Source organism: Stomoxys calcitrans, chromosome 5 (genome assembly GCF_963082655.1).
Source record: "Stomoxys calcitrans chromosome 5, idStoCalc2.1, whole genome shotgun sequence".
In the NCBI taxonomy this organism is placed as follows: domain Eukaryota; kingdom Metazoa; phylum Arthropoda; class Insecta; order Diptera; family Muscidae; genus Stomoxys; species Stomoxys calcitrans.
The window spans coordinates 71,476,245-71,498,540 of NC_081556.1; the positions used below are offsets into that span (position 1 = coordinate 71,476,245).

Below are 22,296 nucleotides of genomic sequence, written 5' to 3' on the forward strand. Positions count from 1 at the left end.
GGATATATCGATGAGTTGCAAACGGAATGACAAAATGAATATACCCCCATCCTTCGGTGGTGGGTATTAAAAGAGCGTCGGTAATAGGATGCACCCCTGCTTCACTCCTTTATCGATCCCGAAAAAACTGCTCTCTTTTCCATTGCATCTCACTGAAATCGCAACCTAATTAGCGTCGCGATCTCTTCTGGGATGCCGTTGCCATTATTCAACAGGGTACTCCACGTTGAGCTTCACGAAACTCCTTCCTGATATTACAGAGTAAAATGGGCCAAGCATGCGGCAATACTTATCTACCATATTTGGTACTAAAATTCAATGTTTTTTAAAATAAATTTTTTTGACAAAACTTTATTCGCTTTTTTTAGAAAAAGCTAAATTTGTAGAAACCTTGTTGTACCCTTCGTTTGATATCGGTGGGATGAAATCTTTTACGATTAGGTAACATTTGGAATTGTTATGCTAATCGCTATGTGGCACCGTATTATTATTGCAGTTTAAGCTCAATAATAAGGGACCCTTTTTATAGTCCGAACGGCGTACCGCAGTGCGACACCTCTCTGGAGAGAAGTTTTACATGGCATAGTACTTCATAAATGTTACCAGCTTTAGGAGGGGGAAACCACCGCAGAATTTTTTTTCTGATGGTCTCGCCAGGATTCGAACCCAGGCGCTCAGCGTTATAGGCGGACATGCTAACCTCTGCGCTACGGTGTCCTCCCTTAAACCTAGCATAAACTTGAATCGGACTGCACTCATTGATACGTGAGAAGTTTGGCCCTGTTCCTTAGTGGAATGTTCATGGGCAAAAATTTGCAATTTTTTCCTTGTTGCATTATTGTGTGGTGAAGGGATAGTTTTTAGCAAATTTATCGAAATTTGTCTTTAAGCTAAATTCCATCAACATTTTGCTTATAAATAAATTTTTACTGAATTTTGGTCATTTTTGGAAATTTTATTGAAGACTCTGGCGAGAACATCAAACAAATTTTCAGCGGTGGTTATCCCCTCCTCACAAATGTCGCCAGCTACATTTGTGAGGTACTTTGCTATGTGAAAACTTCTCAACAAAGAGGTACCGCACTGTGGCACGTCGTTCGGTCTCGGCTATCAAAAGGAGGCCCCTTATCATTGAGCTTAAATTTGAATCGGACACCACTCATAGATATGTGAGAAGTTTGCCCCTGTTCCTTAATGGAATATTCATGGACAAATTTGCATTTGCATAGAAAATTTAATAATTATTTCCTTAAAATATGTTATAGCGTTTTTTGTTGGAGTAAGTTTTAAAAATTTATTTAAAAAGAAGTAAAAAGGCTTTATGTTCGGTCGGGCCGAACTTTGGTACCCACCACCTCGGATATATATGTAAATTAACTTTCAACAAAATCCGGTGAAGAAAGCATAATTTATGCCCCCATTGCAGCTTTATCGAAATACGGTCTGATTTGTACCAAATTCGACACGGATATTGAGATGTATAATAAGTACAAGTCATTGTTCAATATTGTAGAACAAAATATTGGGTTTTTTGGTACCCATATCCAAATATAGACCGATCTGAACCATATACGACACGGATGTCGAAAAGCCTAACATAAATCATAGTGTCAAATTTCAGCGAAATCGGATTATAAATGCGTCTTTTATCAGCCCAAGACCTTAAATAGAGAGATCGGACTATATGGCAGCTATGTCCATATCTGGACCGATCTGGACCAAATTGCAAAAATATTGCAAGGGAATTTGGGACAACTCATTGTCCCAAATTTTGGCAAAATGGGGCAATAATTGCGCCTCTTATGAGCCCAAGACCTTAAATCAAGAGATCGGTCTATATGGCATCTATATCCAAATTTGGACCGATCTGGGCCAAATTAAAGTGGGATGTCGAGTGGCCTAACACAACTCACTGTCCCAAATTTCGGATAATAAATGTGGCTTTTATGGGCCTAAGACTCTAAATCGGCGAGTCGGTCTATATGGGGGCTATATCAAGATATAGTCCGATATAGCCCATCTTCGAACTTAACCTGCTTATGGAAAAAAAATCTGTGCAAAGTTTCAGCTCAATATCTCTATTTTTAAAGGCTGTAGGGTGATTTCAAAAGACAGAAGGAGAGACGGACGGGCATGGCTAGATCGCCTTAGAATTTTACGCTGAATGAGAATATATATACTTTATAGGGTCGGAAATGGATATATCGATGTGTTGCAAACGGAATGACTAAATGATTATACCCCCATCCTTCGGTGGTGGGTATAAAAATTGAGATTAAAATTTGAATCGGCCAGAACTAATTGAAACATTAGAAGTCACTTTATGGAATGTTCAGGGGCAATTTTCAAATGTAGATTAAAAAAAATTGCCTTAGAAAAAACTTGTTTAAGAAAAATTTCATCAAAATTTGTAAGTAAATAGGATCATTATTTTATCTTAAGGGGATTTTTTATTGAAATTTTGCCTCAGGATAAATTTTCCTTTCAATTTTCCCTTTCAGAAAATTTCACTGAAATTTTGGCATTTCAGAAAATTCCATTGAATTTTTGTCCTTAGAGAACATTTCATTCAAAATTTCGTCTTCTTAGAAACGCCTGTTTATTTGTAGCCTTTTTAGTTTAACATTTTGCAATGTCCTGTTTTAGTCGTTATTGAATTAAAATATCCTTTGCCATTCCGAGCGCGTGTCCCACTATTTTCCGTCGTAGATATCACACGACCATTCAAATATAATCTATAAGCGCATATTTCAAGCAAATTTCTGGTACATTGAATTTTAGCAGCATTTGAGAATAAACATTGAAGAAATATGATTTTGAATCCAAAATCCACAGTCCATCCATATATTTGAAAAAATTGAATGACAGAATTTCTGCCATCAAAGTTTGATGACCTCTAAAAGAGAAAAAAGATTTCAAAACAAACGGTGAACTGTGATAGATGGTCTCCGTCTACACGTATCAACACGAAACGAAATGTGTTAATTTTTTTTACGATTTTTTTATCGGTAGCCACAAAAAAAATTTGGTGTACTTTGCTTTGTTCAAATCTGCAGAATGCGAAAAATAAAAAAGAGAGCAATGGGGAAATGTTTTTCACTGTCAACATCGCCAAGAAATTGTTTCAGAAAGAACTTCCGTTAAAATAATATTTCACGACTGTCAATGATGGATGCAACGACTTATCCATGAGACGCGGTAGTGGAAACTTCTTTGGCCCAGAGTGGCGGTGAATCATGCATTTGGTACGAGGACTGCAATCTGCAGTGCAAGTTGATCCACTTATACTTTGCCAAAGTTTCCGATAACACAAGAGTTTTTCTGTAGGGAAACATGCAGAACTTCACATATCCGTCCGTCCTTTTATAGTATGTGAGTGCGTAGATAGTTTTGGAAGATTATGGAATAACAGAGTGCCAAAAGATGTCAGCCCTTATGATTTAAAGCGGCCACACAAAGAACTGCTTTCGAAATACGAGGCGATGACTCAAAATCTTATTTTTGGACAAAACCAAATACAAACCGGTCGTGTATGTTTGCTGAGAAAGTGCGGGCACTTGGAAGTGGCACCGTTCGTTGATTTTAACCTCTTCGATTCTCAATGGCTGTTGTTTGAGGATGAGATTGGTTTTGCTTTGTTCACAAAACAAAAGACATGAACACAAAGCCTTGCCGGGCTACTCGTGCCATAATTACTTGCGGTGGTCAGAAAATGCCAAAAGTGAAGCAAAATCGCCTCATTGAGTCAACAAACAATTGTGATTTTTGCAAGCAACAACCACCTCTGCTGTACGAGGTTTGTATGGAATGTCGAACGGGAGCTGATTGAGGCCAGCCGAGAGATAAGGCGTATAATATTTTCCTACGTTTAGGACAAAATTATTTCGAGATACTTTGGCAAAATCCTAAAAGAAAAACGTTCTTCACTCACCCTTGGTGACAACAGACTTAACTATATGTATCTAAAGCTGCGTTCATATTAGTCAAATATTTGATCCAATTTGTTTTATCATATTTGAACAAATAATGTAAAATTCCTACATTCCTGATTAGATAAATTTTTTTTTGTCCAAAAACAAATCAAATAGCGTCAACCATTAGATCTAAACATGCCATACATACACGATGAATGATTGGGCTTGCCAACACTAACCAATCTCAACCAAAAAGCCAAAAAGGCATTTATTCTTCAGAACTCGGTTGCCGACTCGATCCAACCATGCCTGCGAATGTTCGTAGATGACCAAAAAGTATATATGTTATGTATATATTACTAGCTGGACCGGGCCCGCTCCGCTGCGCCTTCTTTTACTTTATATGGAACAACATTTTCCTTGGAATACTTATTTTCGGCAATGAAAGAGCTTTTAGTGAAATACCATGCTACGAAAATAGTATATCGCTTGACAAACAGTTTGACAATATAATTATCTGAAACCCATATGATCTTTATTAGTCTACGAATTTAAGTTTGAATGTAAGGTGTACTCTTTTCTTAAAATACTTTATTTCAGCCCGATATTCTCATGATGTCTGATTAAGGGGTGTTTTCGGGGGTGATGTGGTCCCCCAGACACTTGGCCTTGTAGAAAGAATTTCATAGCTGTTAAGGAATTGTCGAACTCATAAGAAGCATATAATTCTTTGGCACTATGTGAAGTCGAAAATTGATCATTTAAAAAGCGTTGAAGCTAAACATTTGTCGAGCGTAGCTCTTCCTTTTCATTGCAAGCTATCTTAGATAATTAAGCTGGTCTCTAAAGAGAAATAAACCAAAAAAGATAAATCTTAAGTGAATGAGTATGCCTTAAAATAGTATATAGTATAATTTAACAAGTAAAAGAGTTCTAAGTTCGGTCGGGCCGAATCTTATATGCTCTCCACCATTGATCGCTTTGTCAAGTTCTTTGCCCGGTTATGGACAGATTCGGGGTGTACTTGGTTTGGATGTTGAAGACCATAGTAAAGGTATTGTAAAATATCAGCAAAATCTTATAAGAATTGCGCCCTATAGGGTCTTAAGAAATGTAATCGTGAGATCGGTTTATATGGAAGCTATGCCAGGTTTTGAAGCGATTCGAACCATACTTAACATAGAAAAAGTCATGTTATAAAATTTCAACCAAATCGGATAAGAATTGCGCCCTTTAAAGGCTCAAGAAGTCAAGTTCCAAGATAAGTTTATATGGGAGCTATATCGACATATGAAACGATATGCCCATTTACACTCCCAACCGACCTTTTCTAATAGCAAGTATTTGTACAACCTATTGTGAAGGGTATAAATAGGACGTTTTTCTTTTTATGGTGGAAAAATAAATCCTTTTGCATTTTTATTGAAATAAGAAAATTTTAGATATTATCCCGTTGTCATACCAATGCGTAAAGGCGAAACACTACAAAAACCTCAATGATAACATAAAACTTTTATTCAAATTTTAATATGAAATGAGGGAATTTCCTTCTGAATGAAATCAGCAAAATCTAATTTCTAAAAAGATAGTGGTGAAAAACATCGAAATATTGATTATAATACTTGCGACAAGCGAACATACTTACAGCCGTTATGCGACACCAAAGGCCAGCAGACCTATAAGCCTTACGTTGTTTCTACTCAAAACCATGGAACGTATATAGGACATCCAGCGAACTGCTCAAATACAAACAGCATGCCTATGTCAAGGGAAGGTCGGTGGAAGCTGCTCTGCATGAAGTTGTGCATAGAATAGAAGTAACCTTTGATGCCAAGACGTACACATTGGAGGTATGCATTGACGTCGAGGCTTTTATCGATGGTCCTTAGACCAGTACCGGGTAGTTTGAACTTGACCTATGGGTCTCAATGTTAACCCAGAGAAGACTGAAATCTGCTTGTTCACAAGAAAGACGAAGGTGGTCCAATTTGATGCACTATGTGTCCTCAATAGAACGATTTCGACATCTGACAAGATCAAATACTTAGTTGAGGTTAGGTTAGGTTGAAAATAGGGTGCAGATATAAATCCGCCCCATGCCACTGTGGACATACACCTAAGCCAGTAATCGGCTTGTTGTGCACTCAAAAAACTATAAAGTAACCTCTAAAAAGAAAATGTTATGTTAGGAATTCCGTGCTACTTACAAAATCCTTAATTGTTTTCAATACCATTCCCCTAAGTTGGTTCATGTATGGTATTGTATCTCCACCTAAGAAAACCGGGCAATAACATAGGAAATGCTCCAACGCTTCATCATATTCCCCACATGGCATCATTTGCTTCACATGGCATCACTTGCTGCAGCGAATTTGCATAAGTGAGCTATAGTCCTATGTGTCCCGATATGATACCGAAAGCTATATTGAACTCCTTCTTACTTCCTTTCAGAAATAGCCTCGTCTTCGCACGATCCGGATAACCCCATAGGATTTTCGCCGTCCTACCGACCATTTTACTGCTGGTATGGAAAACAATTAGTAGCTCGAAATTCGTAACTTAGATTTTCTTTTTCAAGGTTACTTTTTAATATTAAGAGCACACAACAAGCCGATTACTGGCTTATGTGTATGTCCATAGTGGCATGGGGCGGATTAATATCCGCTTCTTTTTTTCGACCTTAGCTACAGCCTTTACTTACATTCCTTCCCTCGAAAATACACACACGTTTTTGTGCATTAAATTAAACCGAAATTTTAAATGTTTCCATATGATTTTGTCTGAGTACTCACATGAACGACATGACTCACTAAAGACGTCGCCGTCGTTGTTGTCTCTGTTGTAAAGATTTTGTAAAGTATTCCCCTCTTTTGTTAAAAAGCTAAAGAGCCAGACTGCTTTTGGCTGACAAAGCGAACATGTTAGTTGAAGTTGCAGCATAGCTACGACACTGAATGTACTGCATCTCTTTGTTGTCGTAGCAATAAAAATGTGAATCTTAAATAAAGGGTGATTTTTTTGAGGTTAGGATTTTCATGCATTAGTATTTGACAGATCACGTGGGATTTCAGACATGGTGTCAAAGAGAAAGATGCTCAGTATGCTTTGACATTTCATCATGAATAGACTTACTAACGAGCAACGCTTGCAAATCATTGAATTTTATTACCAAAATCAGTGTTCGGTTCGAAATGTGTTCATTCACCGTAACGTTGCGTCCAACAGCATCTTTGAAAAAATACGGTCCAATGATTCCACCAGCGTACAAACCACACCAAACAGTGCATTTTTCGGGATGCATGGGCAGTTCTTGAACGGCTTCTGGTTGCTCTTCACTCCAAATGCGGCAATTTTGCTTATTTCCGTAGCCATTCAACCAGAAATGAGCCTCATCGCTGAACAAAATTTGTCAAAATTTGAACACATTTCGAACCGAACACTGATTTTGGTAATAAAATTCAATGATTTGCAAGCGTTGCTCGTTAGTAAGTCTATTCATGATGAAATGTCAAAGCATACTGAGCATCTTTCTCTTTGACACCATGTCTGAAATCCCACGTGATCTGTCAAATACTAATGCATGAAAATCCTAACCTCAAAAAAATCACCCTTTACAACACCAATCATGAGCAATCGTCAGCCAGTCAGTACAGAAAAAAGTTTCGATCTTTAATAAGCTTTAAATATGCGCCAAAAGATGAGGGGATAGACAGCTGAACGGACAAATAGACGGGCGTTGCATTCAATTATTATTATTTTTTTTTTTCTTTTTGTTTGCGTCGTTTTTATCTCGCGTTAATGGACTTATCTTGCCTAGCTCCATTCGCCATCTCTATGTATAGCTGCTACAAAGAACTCCTAGAAGTTATTAAATTTTCAGTTGAGATGTTGGAGACATTGGACCTTGAAATGTCTGAGGTTATTGGTCATGGCAAGAGATTTTTTTCATTAATTAATTTTCTTCGACAAGTCAAGCTTACGAATAGCAAATTAATTGAAAGCTGTTTGGAAGACCAGCAAATATTTTGTAGCATAAAATGATTCAATTGTCAAGTTGATGTTAGGTTATAGTGGCAGTTTAAAATCAGACTCACCTGGACATAGTTGTCCATTGTGATACCACTGTAGCGCCAGGCCGTGGTAGTCCGCTCTCCCTATCAACTAAGCAACATGGTAGCGCAATGACCAGTTTAACTGGCCTCTAAAATTGGAGACTGTCATGAAAAGCTTGAAACTTTACAAAATTACCAGAAAATTTTTTGGATGTGTTTATTTTATTGCCCCACCAATGTAATTTTTGATTTTCAACCTAGTAAGAGTTCTCTTCGATTAGGTACGGATATCGCTGAGGCAACGGTATTCAAACTCGGCTAGGAAATGGAGCTCAATTATAATTAAACTTAAACTTTTCTGTTCAGAGACAATGAAGGCGGAAAAAGAAAAATGTTCAAGTTGCACAGACTATTCATGATTTATATTACTTACATACATACCAACATGCATACAATAAATTCCGTCAATGTTTTTTCCATATATGTCCAAGCCAGGCGAGTTTTATTGAAAGGGGTTCGGGATACCCACCACCGAAGGATAGGGGTATATTAATTTTGTCATTCCGTTTGCAACACATCGAAATAGCCATTTCCCACCTTATAAAGTATATATATATTCTTGATCGTCGTAAAAATATAAGACGATCTAGCCCTGTCCGTCTTTCTGTTGACATCACGTTACAGTCTTTAAAAATAGAGACAATGATCTGATACTTTACTCAGATTCTTTTTGTCCATAAACAGGTTAAGTTCGGTATATATGGGGGCTATATCAAGAAATAGCTCGGTGTAGCCTCCATTTATACGGATCTCCCAATTTAAGGTCTCTGAAATTTGGCACATAGGCTATATAACCCCAAAAGTACTACCCAAATATAAAAGTGAACCAATCGGGACAATATGGGATTCAAATGAAAGGTATTCCAGAGTAGAGTACGAATTTCATAATAAAAGTTGGGTCCAAGTACCTGGGGGGTCGCCCCAGCTCCAAAACCCCTTAAAATAGGTTTATTTGACGATCATGACAATATGCGTCTCAAATAAAAGGTATTTGGGAGTAGATTACGAAAATGGCAGGAAATAAAAAATAGGCTTTATAATTTATTGATAACGGAAGGGGGCGCACCCTCCACCTTTACCCCAAAATCAAGATTGGACCGATAAGGACAATATGGGTATCAAATGAAAAGTATGCGGGAGCAAATAACGAATCTGGCATACAAATTCATGTCGAAGTGTAGGGGTCACCCCACCCCCACAAAAACGCCCAAAATGGGCACATTAGCCAATCACGGATATATGGCACTTCAAATTTGCCGGCCATGGCAATATGGGGCTCAAATTAAAGGGATTTGGAAGTGCAGCACGAATTTGATAACCATATTTGAGTCGAAATGTCTGAGGTGCCATCTTTCCCCTAAAAATCACTTCTCATTACTCTAATATTTAAAAACACCAAGAACCGAGCAGGGGCAAACTTCTCACACATCGATAAGTGCTTTCCGAATCAAGTTTAACATCAATGTTTAAATATTTTTATAGCCGAGTCCGAACGGCGTCCCGCAGTGCGACACCTCTTTGGGGAAAATTTTTTAAATGACCATGCATGGCATTGTACCTAGCAAATGTCGCTAACATTAAGGGGGATAACTACCGCTTTGTCCGATGTTCTCGCCAGGATTCGAACGCCTTCAGCGTCATAGGCTACAATGGCTCGAGTTCGATATCCACATTCAGGGCGAAGTGTCTATACTCTAAAAAGATATAAGAGAATTAAAGAAGGCGCATCGAAGCGGGCCCGGTTCGGCTAGTCTGCCATATAGACCGATCTCCCGAATTAAGGTATTGGGCCCGTAAAAGACGCATTTATTATCCCATTTTGCTGAAATTTAGTACAGTGAACTATGCTAGGTTTTTCGATATCCATACCCTATATGGTTGAGATTGGACTATATTTGGATACAGCTGCATATAGACCGATCTCCCGATTTAAGATCTTCGATCCATAAAAAGTGTATTTGTTACTCGATTTCGCTGAAATTTGACGCAATATATTGTGTAAAGCTCTTGGACATTCGTTCCCAGTATGGACAAGATCAGGCTGTATTTGGATATAGCTGCCATATAGAACGATATCCCGATTTAAGGTCTTGGACAAGTGACCTATGTTAGTCCTTTCGACATCCGTGGGTTAATATTGTTCTCATCGGTTTATATTTGGATATAGTTGCCATATAAACCAATCTGCCGATTTAAGTCTTTGGGCCTCTAAAAAAAAAATTATTATCCAATTTCGCTGAAATTTGACACAGTGTACTGTATAAGGCCCTTCGACATCCGCGTTCAATATGGCTATACTATATTTGAATATAGCTGCCTTAGAGCCCGATCTCCAGATTTAAGATCTTACACGTTTCGCTGAAATTTGGTATAGTGCCCTTTGTTAGATTTTTCGACATCCGTGCCACATATGTTTTAGATCGATCTATATTTCGATATAGCTGCATAAAATACCAATATTTCGCTTAAAAAACTTGAACAGTGAATTTTATTTACTAGACCACTCGACGTGCCTAGTTTTGTCCAAATCAGACCCTATTTCTATAAAGTTGCTATGGATTGGGTATCCCAATGCATTTTGCTTGTTCTTTGTATGAAAACCACGAAGGAGGTAATAAGTGTTTTTTTTGGAGTTGCTTACAAAGTTGGGTAAAACGACTGAATGCCGGATATTGTAAAGAGTTTAATATAATGATTGAATAATTAGCTGAATATTTCGAAATGACAAAGCTGATGGCAATTTTTTTTATAATTTAAGTATGATAATAATATACAAAAATCTTTAGAAGACCATTTAACACAGAAGAAATTGTTTAGAGGACCAATTAGCACTCAAAAGCAAATGATTTCAATCAAACTTCTTTCAACGAAAATTGTTTCGCGTATACAAACTACTACTGAAAATACTTTATTATGTTCCCAATATGTCTCTATAAATCTGGTAGCTGACAAGGTGTTACTTTGCTACATCCAAAGAATTACTTTTTAATGAGGCCTTTTTGAAATATTTTAAAGATGGCGAGGGTAAAAGATAAATTTGTACGTCATTTCACGAATGGAAATAGATGAGAAACATTGGATTTGTTTCCAAGTCCAATGCCATCACTAATTGTTTTTCCACCTCTGACATAGATGAGATAAATGAAAATTTTCTAATAATTAATACTGTGGCACCTGTCACCAATCTTTATTCGTATATTTCTACAGCACAAGTTCTAAAAGTTTTCCCACCACAAAGTCTGACGCAATTAGATCATGTAACACACATTTTTAACAACATCCTTACAAAGTCAACGTTCCCAACAGACTGAAAATTGGCAAAAATTTTAAACAATGTGTATTGTGGCCCCATAGAGGCCTAGGGTCTTCACTCCGATTTTGATTCTCGAATTCCTACTCTACACGGAAAAAATAAAATATTTGGAATATCTTTGCGACAAACTAATCTGTTTCATTGGGGAAGTACTATTTTAATAGTAACTGTGCAACACTTCATCCACTGTTGAACGTTAGTTGTGTATTGGCCATATTTTGATGTTAAAGTCACTCGGTTGCAGTAAAACTTTTATGACTCTCTTACGCAAAAATTTAAAACTTCTTTAAAGCCGAAAAAGCTTCGTTTACAGCAAAACACTATTTGTTACACGAAAATATGTTTCCTTTGGTATTTATACCCACCACCACCGGATAACACCTCGAAATATTCGTCTAAGACCCCGTAAAGTATATATATTCTTGATCGTCTCGACGTTTTAAGTCATTCTAGCTATGTCCGTCCATCTGTCGAAATCGTGATACCCAATTGAAATTTTGAACAAATACTTAATACTCATGTCGTTCGTTGGGGGTTGCAAATAGGGCATATCGATTCAGATTCGATTTATCGAAATATTCGTCTAAGACCCCGTAAAGTACATATATTCTTGATGTCCGCCCGTCTGACGAAATCACGATAGCCAATTGAAATTTTGAACAGATACTTAATATTGATGTCGGTCGTTGGGGATTACAAATGGGCTATATTGGTTCAGATTTAGACATAGCTCCCTTATAAACCGATCTCCAGATTTGACTTTTTAACCCTTACAAGCCGCAATTTTGCCCAATTTGGCTGAAATTGAGAACATAGTGTTCTGTTAAGACTTTACAACTGTGTCAAATACGGTTCAAATCGGTATATAACCTGATATTGCTCCCATATAAACCCATCTCCCGATTTGACCTCTTGAGCCATTACAAGCCGCAATTTTGGTTCGATTTGCCTGAAATTTTGCATGCGGTGTTCTGTTACGACTTTCAACAACTGTGTCAAATACGTTCCAATTTGATACCTAACCTGATATAGCTCCCATATAAACCGGTTTCCAAAATTGATGTCTTGATCCCTTACAAGCCGCAATTTTTATCTTATTTGGATGAAATTTTGCATGCGGTATTCTGTTTCGACTTGCAACAATTGTGTCAAATAACCTGATGTAGCTCTCATGTTCATGTTCCTAGAAGCCATCTTTGTTCGGTTCCTAGAAGCTTTAATTTTTGCTGGTTTGACAGAAGTTTGGTATGTAGATTAAAATTATGCCCTTCAACTAAATTTATTTTGTATAAATTTGTAGCAGAATCAATGGTGGTGGTGGGTGGTGGATTCCCAAGATTTGGCCCGGCGGAACTTAGCTCGCTTTTACTTTTTTTTAAGTATCTTGCGTCGCTTCCATTGGCAGGGAGTGTAGCTAAAAAAGACTCATTTTAGTTTTTATACCCTCCATCATAGGATGGGGTACACGAATTCCATCATTCTGTTTGTAACACATTGAAAAATTTATCTGAGACCCAAAGGAATTTATATTCTTCATCGTCTTGATATTCTAAGTCGATTAATGTCCGTCCGAAATCTGTCGAAAGTGTGCTAGGCGCTTCAAATATTGCACAATTATTTCCTTCTAATGGAGGTCAGTTGGGATTGTAAATATGACATATTGGTCCATGTTTTGATATGGCAGCTCCATATTAACCGATCATGGATCTTGACTTCTTGAGCTTCTAGTGGGCGCAATTATTATTCGATGTGGCTGAAATTTTGGATACGGAATTCCGAACTTAGATTTTCTTTTTCGAGGTTACTTTTTTTTTTGTATTTAGAGCGCACAACATGCCGATTACTGACTTTGGTGTATGTCCATAGAGGCATGGGGCGGATTAATATCTGCACCCTATTTTTCAACCCAACCTATTCGTCAGAAATTCTTCCTTACTTATATAAAAGTTCGTTTATGGCTAATGAATTATTTTGTTGTATGTATATACATTTTCAATATAATTCATTTGAATTCGCGTACCATACCTTGTTAGAAATTCCATGATACTTTACCCCATATTTGGATCCCCGATTCGTAATCTAGTCTCAAACACCTTTTGTTTGAGTCATTTATTTTCTCTATCACCTACCACGACCCTTCGTCCTTTGCATATTATTATAGGAGAACAAACCAAATATCGAAATTGTGGTTTTTTATACCCTACACCACTACTGTGTAGAGTATAAAAAACGGGGTATTATAACTTAGTGAATTTGTTTGTAACACCCAAAAGGAAGAGAGATAAGTATATCGATCGACTCAGAATCACTTTCTGATTCGATTTAGCTATGTCCGTCTGTCTGTCCGTCCATGTTAAATTTTGTACAAAGTACAGGTCGCAGTTTTCATCCGATCGTCTTCAAATTTGGTACCGGCATGTTTTTTGGCCTAGAGACGAAACCTAATGAAATCGCCTCAGATCTGGATATAGTCCGATTTTCACTAATAATGCAATAAAATGGTCATTTACTAACCAATTCTCTCGAAATTTGGCACGAAGGATTTTTTACGACATTATTGGTGAATTTCATGGAAATCGGTTCAGATTTAGATATAGCTCTCATATATATACATATCGCCCGATTTTCACTCCTAGAGTCACTGCAATCGCATTTATTGACCAATCTTGCCAAAATATTACACAACGCTTTTCTCGACGACTACCACAATATACATAGAGTTTGGTCAAAATTGGTTCAGATTTAGATATAGCTCCCATATATATGTTCGTCCGATTAGTAGTAATATTGCCTTTTGTTAACCGATTCCCTCGAAATTTGGCACGAAGGATTTTTTAAGACTCTCGGCATTACTGGTGAATTTCATGGAAATAGGATCAGATTTAGATATAGCTCTGATATATATATATCGCCCGATTTTCACTCCTAGAGCCACTGCAATCGCATTTATTGACCAATCTTGCCAACATATTGCACAACGCTTTCCTCGAAGACTACCACAATATTCATAGAGTTTGGTCAAAATCGGTTCAGATTTAGATAAAGCTCTCATGTATATTTCGCCCGATTTTCACTCCTAGGGCCACTGCAATCGAATTTATTGACCAATCTTGTGCAATATCAACTCTTTCCTCGACGACTATCAAAATTGGTTCAGATTTAGATATAGCTCACATATATATGCTCGTCAGATTTGCAGTAATATTGCAATAAAATGGTCTTTGTTAACCGAATCCCTCGAAATTAGGCAGGAAAGATTTTCTCTTGACTCTCGACATTACTTGTGAATTTCATGAATCGGTTTAGATTTAGATATAGTTCTCATATTGTATACCGCCCGACTTTAATTTCTAGAGTCACAGCAAGCGCATTTATTGATCCATCTTGCCATAATTGTGCAAAACGCTTTCCTCGACGCGTGCTACAGTATCTGAAGAATTTGCTCGAAACCGGTTCAGATTTTGGTATATATATATATATAAAAATATTGCACTAAAGTGCTCATTTTTGTAGACCGATTCTTTCGAAATTTTGCCGGAATGATTTTCTTATGAATCTCAATAAAGTTGGTGAATTTCATAGAAATCGTCCCAGATTTAGATATAGCTGCCATATATGTATATCGCTAGATTTTCACCCCAAGAGCCACTGAAAGCGCATTGTTTGACCAATATTGCCAAAATTTTGCACAGAGCTTTCCTCGACGACTACCACATTATCTGAGAAGTTTGCTTGAAACCTTTCCAAAATTCGATATAGGTCCTACATATATATATATGTTCGTCAGATTTTGGGTTATTTGCCATAATTTTGTCATTCGTCAACCGTAGTTATTACAGTTTGAACGTATTTGCTCGCCGAGGTCCATCATTTTAGGGTAGATGTAGGGTATTATACAATCGGCACCGCCCGACTTTTGCCCTTCCTTACCGGTTTTTAAGTACGAAATGGGAGGGTCACCTTCAGATACCAATGTATAGAGTAGTCAATTGGGCTTTGTAAAGGTGTTGGGACGTTGTAGGACATTGTTGTGGTATACCTCTGTCACTCTCCAACCGAAAAATTTTAACTGTTATATTTTTATCTTATTGAGGGACCTGCGACAGTTCAGGGCGATTCTTGATATTGCCCTTCTATAGACTTATATTTGAATGTTGTATTCAAGGTTGATATGGAACATCATCCAGTGCACACATTGTCTTAAACTTGCTGTTGCTGTTGTGGTGGCTCTAAATCAGAGGTGCACAAAATTAAAATTTTCTTTACGCTAGCGTTGATGTCAATTCACAAATATTTTTGACATCAGTTGTTGTTGAAACAGCAACGAATGAACACACGCATGGGCGTACGCTTCATTTTTCTGTTTTCAATCTTAAAAGTTATTTAATTTTCATTATATTATGTTTACTTAAAAAAAAACTTCATTGGTTCTTTCAAACTTTTCATACCCTCCATCATAGGATGGGGGTATACTAATTTCGTGATTCTGTTTGTAACACCTCGAAATATGCGTCGAAGACCACATAAAGTATATAAATTCTTGATCGTCGTGACATTTTAAGTCGAACTAGCTATGTGCGTCCGTCTGTCTGTCGAAAGCACGCTAACTTTTGAAGGAGTAGAGCCAGCCGCTTGAAATTTTGCACAAATACTTCTTATTAGTGTAGGTCGGTTGGGATTGTAAATGGGCCACATCGGTCCATGTTTTGATATAGCTGCCATATAAACCGATTTTGGGTCTTGACTTCTTGAGCCTCTAGAGGGCGCAATTCTCGTTCGATTTGGCTGAAATTTTGCACATAGTATTTTGATATTACTTCCAACGCTGAGTATGGTTCAAATCCGTCCATAACCAGATATAGCTGCTATATAAACCGATCTTGGGTCTTGACTTCTTGAGCTTTTAGAGGCGCAATTCCTATCCGATTTGGCTGTAATTTTGCACGTGGTGTTTTGGTATCACTTCCAACATTTATGCGAAGTATGGTCCAAATCGGTCCATACCCTGATATAGCTGCCATGTAAACCGATCTGGGATCTTGAGTTCATGAGCCTCTAGAGAGCGCAATTCTCATCTTATTTGTCACAGATTTTGTACAACGGCTTCTCCCATGGTTTTCAACATACGTGTGCAATATGGTTTGAATCGATCTATAGCTTGACACAGCTCCCATATAAACCGATCTCCCGATTTTGCTTCTTGAGCCCTGAATCGGACTATAACTTGATATAGCTCCACCTCCTCCTCCGTCCATATTCATTATTCTTTGTTTGCCTAAAAAGATACTGCGCAAAGAACTCGACAGATGCGATCCATGGTGGAGGGTGTATAAGATTCGGCCCGCCCGAACTTACCACGCTCTTACTTGTTAAATTTCAGTCATGTAGAGAACTAAAAAATTTTAGAGAGTAAGTCGCGCATTTCTTCTCTGTTCTAAAACATTCAGCGTATCTCCAATTTATTTTAGTTTTTATCTTCTTTCAAAATACTTCACTTTAATTTTATGGATTATGATTTGAATACACATATAAAAAAATTACTTCATATCCACACACTATGATTTGAAGTAGTCAGGTGACACCAACCTCCAGCATTAGGAAGGGAAAACCACCGCTGAAAATTTTTTCTGATGGTCCCGCCAGGATTCGAACCCAGGCGTTTAGCATCATAGGCGGACATTCTAACCTCTGCGCTACGGTGGCCAGAAATCAGTAATGCAAACAATATTAAGTCATTAAGTTCTTTCCCTAACTTCTGGTGATTTGTCTCTACTATTTTCGGTAAAAAGTTTATGAAATGGCTCAGCGAGAATGTATATGGGAGTCAATTGGATTCCTCCAATGACAAGCCCATGTTAAATTTGCCAGTCTTTGACATTAAAAGTGGATTGCCCGGGTTCTTAGCCGTATTTCCAGTACGAGGATTGCGGGTGTCGATTACAACCAGGCGACGCCACTCTAACCTAACTTCCAATTACTTTGGCATTAGCATTTCTACTGTTTCATTATAAGTCTCATTTCTTAACGGGCCTGCTTAATTTGACTTGAACATTTGAGTGTAGTAGTTTTATGTTTTAATTTTCTTGGAATTTTCTTGGCTCGTCCCCATTTCATTGTGTTTTTTCATCACATTGATTCAATAAATACAATTCTAAAGAATGTTCCTCTCATACTGGGAGTCTGGTGATGGGTCAAAAGTCATACATATATGCATATCTGCAGATCATATGGGAAAATAAAGTATGTTGTGTATTAGAGTGTGAGTTGGGTTTTTAGAAACCTGTGTAATGTTGCGAATTCACTTAGTTAAGAATACATTTTAAAATTAAAGCACTAGAATAGAAGCATGAAGTTTGAATATTTGCTGCAATTGCTTAAAGAAATTCTATATAATACAAGTGAAAATATCAAAAAGGTGCATTATCGTATAAAAAATTTATAAAAAATCTGGTGATATTGGAGTATTTCTATAACTTTTTCTACCTCTTTGTTTTTCTATTCGAATAAATCATTCTTTCCAATTAATCAAGCTCAACGACCACGAAAATATTATTAGGAAGCGGCGATTGTTTAAGAAAGAGTTTAAGAAAGCAAGCTGCCAGCTTCAGACAATCGGGACAAAGATATCACACCGTTGGCAGATATTTCTGGGGGTGGTATGCCCGGGGTGGTATGCCCGGGGTGGTATGCCCGGGGTGGTATGCCCGGGGTGGTATGCCCGGGGTGGTATGCCCGGGGTGGTATGCCCGGGGTGGTATGTCCGGGGTGGTATGCCCGTCATCAGAACCTCAGAACCGTTCGTCTGACCGGCCCACAGTCGTATGTCGTATTTTAGATTATTTCCATCAAGTCTCTGTGAAATCCATGAACACCAATCAACAACAAACTATTCATGGCAAGTCAGTTTAGTTCAGCAATATCTTCCCATTCAACTCCAAAACCAATGCTTACTCTATCTTCATTATAAGAAGATGTGGCTACGCGGTACGCTTTGCGGACTTGAGTCATATAAAAGAACTAGCTGAACCGAGCCCGCTCCGTTGCGCCTTCTTTTACTTTATATGGACCAAAATTATCCTTTGAATATTTATTTTCGGCAATTAAAGAGCTTTCAGTGAAATATCATGCAACGAAAATAGTATATCGCTTGACTAACAGTTTTACAATATAAGTGCCTTTATCTTAATTCCGTATGATCTTTATTGGACCACAAATTCGCTCGGAGGATTTAATGCCATTAATCGGCGTCCCCCAAACACTTTGCCCCAAAATTGGTTTTCAAATTAGTTTTCTAATCTGAAATACCTTCCATTTAAGCCATATATTGGCATGGTCGGCAAATTTTTACCCTTTGGGGGGTTTTTGAGGAAAGAACCGTGCCCCAAATATATGGTCCCGCATTTGGATATTCCTATTCTACTCCCAAATACCTTTATTTGAGCCCCATATTGCGATGGTCAGTAAATACTTTCTACATGGGTGGTGTTTTGGGGGCGGTGTGGCCCCATTGACATTTTCCCGAATTTTGATATCAGATTCGAGCTTTACTTCAAAAGACTTTTCATTTGAGCCCCAAATTGCTATGGTCGTAAATTTGTCCTCTTTGGAGGGTGTTCTCGGGGGTGGGCGGCCCCCGAACGCTTGGTACCATATTTGAATATCAGATTTGTATTCTACACTCAAATATCTTTTATTTAAGCCCCATATTACCATGGTCAGTAAATAAGTCCTGTTTGGGGGGTGTTTTGGGGAAGGGGTGGACCCCCAGAAATTTGGATATCAGATTCGTATTTTACTCGCAAATACCTTTCATTTGAGTTCTATATTGCCATGGTCGGTAAATATGTCACACTTGGTCCGACAATTGGATATCAGATACGTTTTCTAATCTTATATACCTTTCCTTTGAGTCCCATATTGTAGTGATTGGTGTATATATATATTTGGTAGGTAGGTTTTTCGGCCTAGAAACGAAGCCTATTAAAATTGGAAACAAGTAAAAAGGCGTTAAGTTCGGCCGGGCCGAACTTTGTATACCCACCACCTCGGGTATATATGTAAACCACCTTTCATCAAAATTCGGTGAAAATTTCATACCTTATACTCATATACCTCATACCGATCTGAACTATATACGACACGGATGTCGAAAAGCCGAACATAAGTCACTGTGTCAAATTTCAGTGAAATCGGATTATAAATGCGCCTTTTATGGGGCTAAGACTTTAAATCGAGATATCGGTCTACATGGCAGCTATATCCAAATCTGGACCGATTTGGGCCAAGTTGCATAAACATGTCGAGGAGCCTAACACTAAGCACTGTCCCAAATTTCGGTGAAATCGGTCAATAAATGCCTATTTTATGGGCCCTAAAACTTAAATCCAGAGATCGATCTATATGGCAGCTATATTCAAATCTGGACCGATCTGGGCAAAATTAAAGAAGGACGTCGGAGAGCCTAACCAAACTCACTGTCTCAAATTTCAGCGACATCGGACAATAAATGCGTCTTTTATGGCCCCAAAACCTAAAACCTAGATATCGGTCTATATGGCAGCTATATCCAAATCTGGACCGATCTGTGCGATATTGCAGAAGTATGTCAAGGGGCTTAACTTAACTCACTGTTCCAAATTTCGGGGATATCGGGCAATAAATGAGTATTTTATGGGCCCAAGACATTAAATCGAGAGATCGGGATATATGGCAGCTATATCCAAATTTGAACCGATCTGAACCAAATTGAAGAAATATGTCAAAGGGCCTAACACATCTCACCGTCCCAAATTTCAGCAAAATCGGATAATGAATGTGGCTATTATGGGCCTTACACCATAAATCGGAGGATCGATCTATATGGCAGCTATATCCAAATCTGGACCGATCTGAGCCAAAATAACCAAGGATGTCGATGGGCCTTACACAATTCACTGCCCCGAATTTCATCAAAATCGGATAATAAATGTGGCTTTTGTGGGCCTAAGACCCTAAACCGGAGGATCGGTTTGGCAGCTATATCCAAATCTGAACCGATCTGGACCAAATTAAAGAAACATGTCAAAGGGCCTAAGACAACTCACTGACCCAAATTTCAGCGAAATCGGACCATAAATGTGGCTTTTATGGGACTTAGACCCTAAATCGGAGCTATATCCAAATCTGGACCGATCTGAGCCAAATTGACGAAGGGTGTCGAAGGGCCTAACACAAGTCACTGTCCCAAATTTCAACATAATCGGATAATAAATGTGGCTTTTATGGGCCTAAGACCCTAAATCGGCGGATCGGTCTATATGGGGGCTATATCAAGATATAGTCCGATATAGCCCATCTTCGAACTTAACCTGCTCATGGACAAAAAAAGAATATGTGCAAAATTTCAGCTCAATATCTCTATTTTTAAAGACTGTAGCGTGATTTCAACTGACAGACGGACAGACGGATGGACATGGCTAGATCGTCTTAGATTTTTACGCTGATCAAGAATATATATACTTTATAGGGTCGGAAATCGATATTTCGATGTGTTGCAAACGGAATGACAAAATGTACCCCCATCCTTCGGTGGTGGGTATAAAAATCGGTTCAGATTTGGATATAGCTCCCATATACATGTTCGTCCGATTTGCAGTAATACAGCAATAAAATGGTCATTTGTTAACCGATTCTCTCGAAATTTGTTAGGAAAGATTTTCTTATGACTCTCGATATTACTGGTAAATTTCATAGAAATCGGTTCAGATTTGGATATAGCTCACATATATATGTTCGTCCGATTTGCAGTAATACAGCAATAAAAAGATAATTTGTTAACCGCTTCTCTCGAAATTTGGCAGGAAGGATTTTCTTATGACTCTCGATATTATTTGTGAATTTCACGGCAATCGGTTCAGATTTAGATAAAGCTCTGATATATATATATATATATATATATATATATATATATATCGCCCGATTTCCACTCCTAGATCCACTGCCAGCGCATTTATTGACCAATCTTTCCAAAATTTTTTACAACGCTTTCCTCGACGACTTCCACAATAAAGTTTGGTCGAAATCGCTTCAGATTGACAGGTTCCCATGTATATGTGTGGAGGCCACCGTAGCGTAGAGGTTAGCCTGGGTTCGAATCCTGGCGACACCATCAGAAGAACTTTTCAACGGTGGTTTTTCGCTCCTAGCGCTGGAAATATATGTGAGGTACTATGCCATGTAAAACTTCTCTCCAAAGAGGTGTCGCACTGCGTCATCCCGTTCGAACTCGGCTATACAAAGGAGGCTCCTTATCATTGAGCTTAAAACTTGAATCGGACTGCACTCATTGATATGTGAGAAGTTTGCCCCTGTTCCTTAGTGGAATGTTCATGTGCATTATTCCCATGTATATGTTCGTCAGATTTTGGGCAATTTGTTGTCATTTATCAACCGTAGTTGTTACATTTTGAACATATTTGCTTTGCACGAAATTTGATACATGAATTTTAATAACCTATCTGAATACATCCGCCGAGGTCCATCAAATTTGGTTCAGAATTAGATATAGCCCCCTTTTTGAATTTATAGGGTAGTTGTAGGGTATTATAAAGACGGCACCGCCCGACTTTTGCCTTTCCTTACTGGTTTTAATTCAATCAATGGAAGGGCATTTATTACTCAAAATATTATTTCCAATTCACTATTATATGCATGTGGAGTCAATATTTACGAATGAAAAATGATTTTTTATTGAAACTCTTTTTCTGGCTGTTTCGCTGGCGAAATTTTTCATATTATATTTGTTTGTATAAAAGTATAACTCGTTAAACATGAATTCTATGGTAATTGGTGAGGATTCTGCATTTAAGTAGTCAAAAAGTAATTGTTTATTTTTGAGTCTCGTATACCACAACAAAATACATTTCGTATGTCTCAACAACATATACAGGTATAATTAACCACCATACCTTAATGTCAT

At 37.9% G+C, this 22,296-nt stretch overlaps 1 protein-coding gene and 1 long non-coding RNA gene across 3 annotated transcripts in view; one reads left to right on the forward strand and one right to left on the reverse strand.

The window, feature by feature from the left end:
• Positions 1-22,296, forward strand: part of LOC106091014 (integrin alpha-PS3) — a 71,282-nt gene that overhangs the window by 22,832 nt on the left and 26,154 nt on the right. The window lies entirely within an intron of this gene.
• Positions 5,408-6,711, reverse strand: LOC131997760 (uncharacterized). 2 transcript variants are annotated; one of them, XR_009398400.1, is made up of 4 exons: positions 6,616-6,711; positions 6,122-6,432; positions 5,560-6,066; positions 5,408-5,491 (listed from the first exon to the last, which is right to left on the reverse strand). It is a non-coding gene; the product is annotated as an uncharacterized LOC131997760 (long non-coding RNA). The 2 variants fall into 2 exon arrangements; XR_009398399.1 differs by lacking the exon at positions 6,122-6,432 and having other exon boundaries at positions 5,560-5,941.